Below are 7676 nucleotides of genomic sequence, written 5' to 3'. Positions count from 1 at the left end.
TCATAAGATTTTGTATATCCCTTGAATGCTCTTGCAACTTCTGTGATTTGGGTTCTTTGTGTTGGAACTGGAGCCATTTTCTTCATCCTTGGTGCTGCTTTGGGTATTAATTGATTATCAAATGATACTTTTTTCACTCTGGGTGCAGCTTTGGGTTTATCAGCAAATTGAATCGGATGTGGAATTATGTTGTTTCTCGGCAAAGGTTGAGGTCCATCTCTAAATTGAACAGGTGGTTTGATGATTGTATTCTCATAATCTTTTACCATTTGTTTGACAGATTGTCTAGGCTTTGGAATTGGAGTAACTTTCTTGGTTCGAGGCTTTGGAACCGGTTTTTGTTTAGCGAGTAATAATTCAATTAACTGTTCTTTCGTTAATTTGGATAGATTAGATTTGTTCATATTATACTTATATGTCATATTATTTTCAAAAGGTGCGTTCAAATTTTGTGGCAGATTAGCTAATGAATGTTGACTGCCAACAACATTCATGTCAGATATCCGTTGTACATCTGACGGGTACATTCTGTTATTTATTTGTTGAGCCATACGGCCTGTATACTCAACGCATTGAATACACAGGTTGTTTGACAAAAAATTACCAAAATTCAACGTCTGGAAAATGTTCTTGCAATTGTTTTTTAAATGGAAAATGACCATTATTGATTTTTTTCATCATTGAATTGTATTTTTTATCAATTTTATGTTTCTCATCTTCAGTAAACTCATCATCTGTTTCATCATTGACAGTGTTAATTATTTGTCTAATTTGAGTTTCTTGACCTGATTTGACACAATTTTCTTTTTGAGTCATCATTTGTAAATTGTCAATTCGATTATCATCTTTGATTGAATTGATGTGATCCACAACTAACCCCTTTGGTATTGGACCATAATAACATTCGTAGACAAATCGATGAACATAAAAGTGTCTTTTAGGTAATCCAATTTGTGATAACCGAATCTGTCTATAACCACTTGTTAGTAAATTTCCAATTGAACATCTGTCAGTTTTTTTATTATAAATTTGACCATATTTGTTGGCACCAAAGTTGGTAAAATATGATGATAAAAAAATTTTTCACATTTTATTGAAACATTTTGTGGAGATTGATTTTTTTTACCACATCTTTCATTATTAGCATATAAAATATTTTTTTGTCTGGTAACAAGCTCAAGATTATCAGTTGAATTGTCTTGTTTATCATTATTGATGTGATGTATTTGATATCCATCTGGGATTAATTGTTGATTAACAGCTTCCCAGATAAATCGATGTGAAAGATATGTTTTCTTTCCATTTTGATTGTAAACACTTGTACACAAATACCCATTAAATTGTAAGTTCCCTTTTCTTGGAACCAATCTCTTGCAATTAATAATATATCCATCAGTTGAACACCCATAATTATTATAAATTGGATGGATATAATATGTTTTTTCATTATGAATAACAGTATTTGATGCCAGAATTTGCGTTGATGAATTTTCACTGGCAGGAAAATCCACATATGCGTTGTCTGATTTTTTTGTTCCACTCATTTCGGTTACCCTTCGGTACGCGTTTTGTCTTTAAGCCCTTTTGGTTTTCAAATTCATGTCAAAACTGTCTTCCAAAACCACATCATTCATAGTCAAATCAAAATGTTGATTAAATTAGCCTTGTATTCAACATCATTAATCCCTGTAAAGTGGAAAATCAGTGTCGTCCATATTGTGACACATTCTGTAATACATCTTATTGATTAACCTGTTTTCTGTGCGTGTAAACTCACAATCATTGTCTTCCATTGGTGGAAATTCCATTAATCTATTAACTGTTTGCAATTCTTCTTCAGAGTATGAGCTGTTAAAAAAGGCTTTTCTGGCTTTGTGCATGTGTTTCATATTTTCAGAGGCTGTTACCAATTGCAAATTTTCAATTGAATTGTTCTGGCGATTGGAATCAATGTGATTTACCTGTATTTTAGACGGAATATTTGTCTGATTTACGGCCTCATAGACGAATCGATGAGCGGGGCATGTATTGTTACGTCCCGGAGAAATTATATAATAACCATTTTCAGATAAGTATCCTTTTCTAGGTTCTAATCTTTTTCGGTTGATTATGTAACCATCATCTGAGGCCCCGTAATTCTCAAATGTTGGATGAATAAAATTGTTTTATCATTGTGATCAAAGGTGTTACTCATTTTTCGAATATAAATAAGGTTACATAAAATTGAATAACCGGTTTAAACCAGTTTTGAAAAACCTAAATTTAGGTTTTTGAAAACCGAGGATTTAGGTTTTTAGGTTTTTGAGTTTAGGGTTGAATTCAAAGGCTGAAATAGTATTTTATGTAGTTATTGGGGTGAGATAATGTGTGGTTTATGGCGTCTCCGTTGCAGGAGTTAGGAAAAATATTGGATTTATAAGGATTTGTATGGGATTTTTTATCATTTTTTGAAAAGTGAGCTGATACACCCAAATATCTAACTACTGTTATCGCCTTAGATTACATGCGCGCGCCATATTCTGTTATTGCTTAAAATTATACTTGCATGCCATTTTTTGTTATCGCTGAAAATTATGTGCACCACCATGTTTCGTTATGGCTAAAAATTATATCTGCGCATCAAGTTTGGATAAGGCTAAAACTTATATGCTTATGTTTCGTTATGGCTGAAAATTATATGCGCACGCTTTGTTTCTGTATGGCTAAAAATTATATGTGCGCGCCTCTTTTCGCTATGGCTGACAATTATATGTGCATGCCATGTTTGGTTATCGCTGTAAATTATATGCACACGCCATATTTTGTTATTGTCAAAAATTATGTGCGCGTCCCATCTTTCGTTATCGCTAAAATTGATATGCGCATGCCATGTTTCATTATCGCTGTCAATTATATACTCGATCCGTGTTTTTGTATATCACTGAAAATTATATGTGCGAACCATCTTTCGTTATGGCTTAAAATTGTAAGCGCGCGTCTTGGGTAATGCCAAAATATCATATGGGTGCGCCATGTTTTGTTATCGCGGAAAATTATATGCATGCTCTGTTTGGTTATCGCTCAAATTATATGTGTGTGCTATAATTCGTTATCACTGAAAATTATACGCACATTCCATGTTTCGTTACTGCTGAAAATTGTATGCATGCACTATGTTTCGTTATCACTGTCAGTTATGTGTGCGTGCCATGTTTCATTATGGCAGAAAATTATATGCCCAAGGTGTTTTGTTATCGCGAAAAATTACATGTGCGTGTCATATTTTGTTACTGCTGAAAATTATAAACGCGTGCCATCTTTTGTTATCACTGAAAACTGTTTGCACATGCCTTGTTTCATTATGGCTGAAAATTATATGCGCATGCCATGTTTCGTTATTGCTGTCAATTATATGCACGCGCCATATTTTGTTATTGCTGAAAATTGTATGCGCATGCCATCTTTGATTATGACTGAAAATTTTATGCGCACGCCTTGTTTCGTTATGGCTTAAAATTATATACGCATGCCATGTTTCGTTATCGCTGTCATTTATATGCGCGCGCCATATTTTGTTATTGCTTAAAATTATAAACGCATGCCATCTTTTGTTGAACGCTGAAAATTATATGCGTGTGCCTTGTTTTGTTATGGCTGAAAATTATATGCGCACGTTATGTTTGGTTATCACTGTCAATTATATGCACGCGCCGTTTTTGCTGACAATAGGCCATTTTACAGTTGTGTGCTAAGTGACCTGGCATTGGATTGGAAGTGAGGCTGGGGGTGACCTTGTTTTGATACAAACCTCACTGCTTTTCACATGCAGATCATGCTGTTCTTATGCTAACTAGTTGCATTTACATATGAAAAGCTGTAAGGTCTGTATCAAAACAAGGTCAACCCAAGCCTCGCTTCCTATCCAATGCCAGGTCACTCAGCACACAACTGTAAAATGGCCTATTATATGCTTGCTGAAAATTATGTGCACATGGCATGGCATGTTTGGTTATTGCTGAAAATTATATGCGCATGGCATTTTTTATCGCTGAAAATTGTATGCGCACGTCATGTGTCGTTACCACTGTAAATTATCTGTGTGTGCTATGTTTCATTATTGCTGAAAATTATATTTGGCGTCATATTTTGTTATTGCTGAAAATTATATGCGCGTGCCATCTTTTGTTATCGCTGAAAATTATATGCGCGCGCCTTGTTTCTTTATGACTAAAAATTATATGCGCGCTCCATTTTTGCTGACATTTATACACGTGCTGAAAACTATCTGCGTATGGCATGTTTTGATATCGCTGTCAATGATCTGCATGTGCCATATTTTATTACTGCTAAAAATTATTTGCACATGCCAGCTTTTGTTATGGCTGTGAGTTATATGTGCGCGCCATATTTTGTTACTGCTGATAATTATATGCGCGTGCCATCTTTTGTTATAGCCTTCAATTAATATTTGGCGCCATATTTTGTTATCGCTGTGAATTATTTGCGCGTGCCATATTTTTTTATTGCTGAAAATTATATGCGCGTGGCATATTTCGTTGTTGCTGAAAATTATATGTGCATTCCATGTTTCGGTACCGCTTAAAATTGTATGCGCATGCCATGTTTCGTTACCACTGTAAATTAAGTGTGTGTGTGGCATGTTTTATTATGGCTAAAAGTTATATGCGTGTGCCAAGTTTGGATATAGCTGAAATTTATATGCTTATGTTTTGTTAAGGGTGAAAATGATATGCACATGCCATGTTTTGCTATCGCTGTCAATTATATGGGCGTGCCATATTTTGTTATCGCTGAAAATTATATGCGCGCGCCTTGTTTCTTTATGGTTGAAAATTATATGCGCATGCCATGTTTCGATATCATTGTCAATTATTTTCACATATGATATTTTGATATGGCTGAAAATTACATGCGCGTGCCATCTCTCGTTATGGCTGAAGATTATATGTGCGCGCCTTGTTTCTTTATCGCTTGAAACTGTATGTGCGCGCTATGTTTGGTTATCGCGCCATGTTTCATTATGGGTGAAAATGATATGCTCAAGCCATGTTTCATTATCACTAAAAATTATATGTGCATGCAAAATTTCGTTATCGCTGAAAATTATATCCGCCTGCTATGTTTCATTATCAATGAAACTTACACGCTTATGTTTCGTTATTGCTGTCAATTATATGCATGCGCAATGTTTTGCTCTCGCTGAAAATTATATGCTTATGTTTTGTTATTGCTGAAAATTATATGCGCACACTATATTTAGTTACCGCTGAAAATTATATGCGCATGCTGTTTCATTATCTTTAATATTTTTTGCGTGCGCAATTTTTCTTTCTCTTTGAAAATTATATGCACACGCCATGTTTCATTATCTCTTAAAATTACACGCGCGCGCCATGTATCGTTATCGCTGATAATAAACGCGCACTATGTTTAATTGGGCAATTCCAGAAAATATCCATACCCAACCACGGACGGCTTCCATGTTTTAACCCCCCCTTGCCTTCGGAAATTCCAAAATGCGTTACCCCCCCCATGCCCTCAGAATTCCATAATCGTGAACCCCCCCTCCCCTTCAGAATATCCGGTTTTTCTGGGAAGTACATTTTCAATTTTAGCAACGCCTATATGAACAAACGAACATGAATTTATGCCTCCTCAGGGCTGCGATCTAGCGGCGCTAGGGGACAAGCTTTACTCTTCAGCAACAAGAAAAACCTACCGCTAGTGGCCAGGCCGTGAAATGTTCTTTTCAAGTCCGAATTTGGCTATAATAATAAACACCATTTACGGCAGTTTTACTCCTCTTTGTTTTCTTGTGCCATTCAACTCCTTTAGGAAAAGTAGGAAACTAGAACAACGCATTGGATGAAGACAAAAATTATTTCTTTTCACCCCTTGCTTTATACCCGCACAAAATCCATGCTTCAGTCGGCTTCAGTTTCTGAACCAAAAATTCAATTAAATAAAATTGTATCTGTGATTCCAGGCGCTATCAAGAGAAAACTTGTGGTTTCAATTACCACATTACGAATACCTAGTATTAACTATTTCAAACGCTTTTAGCGAGGAAGAAGAAAATTACCGATTGTCAACTACATTGAAAACAACTTTATGCAAATTTATCAGTGATATGTGATGCGCGTCTTGAATGTTCGATTCCACGTGCCCGAGTCCCTCACGAGTAAACATACATCGTTGCTGTTTTGTAATTATCTACTTTATTTACAAAATGTTACTGAAAAAAGTAGCAGTCATTAACCCTCATACAAGAGCAGCCTTCCAATCGCTCGACTCTTACGCCGGAGCACGTGGACAAGATTGCGGCTTTTTCGCGGAATGTAACACGATCGCTTCTGAAATATCTTCGCTGCGCAAGCAGTACGCTGTGCAAGATTATACTTGATTGTACTTGAATCTTTCGAATGAAAACTTCAGAAAAAGCATTTCCTTTTTTAAAAACGTACAACGTCTACGGTAAAATTCGGCAAGGAACCGGGGAAACTTCAACGTGGCCGCTCGCTTGCCTTTGAGCAGACTTTGTTTACATCTTTGGCGTAGCGTTACAAATTTGCATAAATATTATCGAGATCATCGAATCTCAAAAGGCGATGTCACGTTTTCTTCATTTCAAATCGTAACCGTGTCTTCCTCTCAAAGATGACTACCTGTCCACTTAACCCAGTAATAAACAGTGAAGGAAGCGATATTAAAGGATTGCACCTTTTTCGGCCGCTGTTTCACAAGCTGAGAATGGAAACACGCGCGATCGCTACCAGTACGCTGCACATAATTATGCTTGATTGTACTTTAATTTTTCGAATCAAAACTTCGAAAACAGCATTTCCTTGATTAAAAAACGAGCAAAGGCCCCCCCATGCCCTCAGAATTCCATAATCGTGAACCCCCCCTCCCCTTCGGAATTCCATAATCGTGAACCCCCCCTCCCCTTCGGAAATCCTAAAAGCCGTCCGTGGTATGGTATGGATATTTTCTGGAATCGCCCATTATCGCTAAAAATTATATGCACACGCAAAATTTCGTTTTTGCTGAGAATTATATGCGCGCGCCATGTTTCGTTATTGCTGAAAATTATATGCACGCACCATGGTTCGTTATTGCTGAAAATTATATGCGTGCGCCATGTTCATTTATGGGTGAAAATTATATGCAGAAGCCATGTTTCGTCATTGTCAAAAAATATGTTCGTGCGATATGTTTCGTTATCGCTGAAAATTGTATGCGCGCGCCTTGTTTCGTTATAGCTGAAAATTATATGTGCGTGTCATGTTTTATTATTGCATAAAATTATATGCGCGCGCCATGTTTCGTTATCACTAAAAATTATATGCATTCGTGATAATTATTATATGTGTGCTGTTTCGTTTTCCTGACAATTATATACGCACACTGTTTTGTTATCGCTGAAAATTGTATGTACTTGCTGTCTCGTTATTTCAGAAAATTATATGTTTGTTTTGTTATGGCTGAAAATTATATGCACGCGCTGTTTCATTATATATCGCTGAAAGTTATATGGACGCGCCGTGTTTTGTTATCGCTTATAATTATATGCTTATGTTTCTTCATCCCTAAATATTATATCCGTGCGCTGTTTGTTCATTGTTTTAAATTATATGCGCGCGCTATGTTATGTCATAGTTAAAAATTATATGCGC

Source organism: Pavona decussata, unplaced genomic scaffold (genome assembly GCF_977016875.1).
Source record: "Pavona decussata unplaced genomic scaffold, jaPavDecu1.1 SCAFFOLD_300, whole genome shotgun sequence".
NCBI lineage: Eukaryota > Metazoa > Cnidaria > Anthozoa > Scleractinia > Agariciidae > Pavona > Pavona decussata.
The sequence above is the reverse complement of the archived record's forward strand: the minus strand, read 5'-3'. Positions refer to the sequence as shown.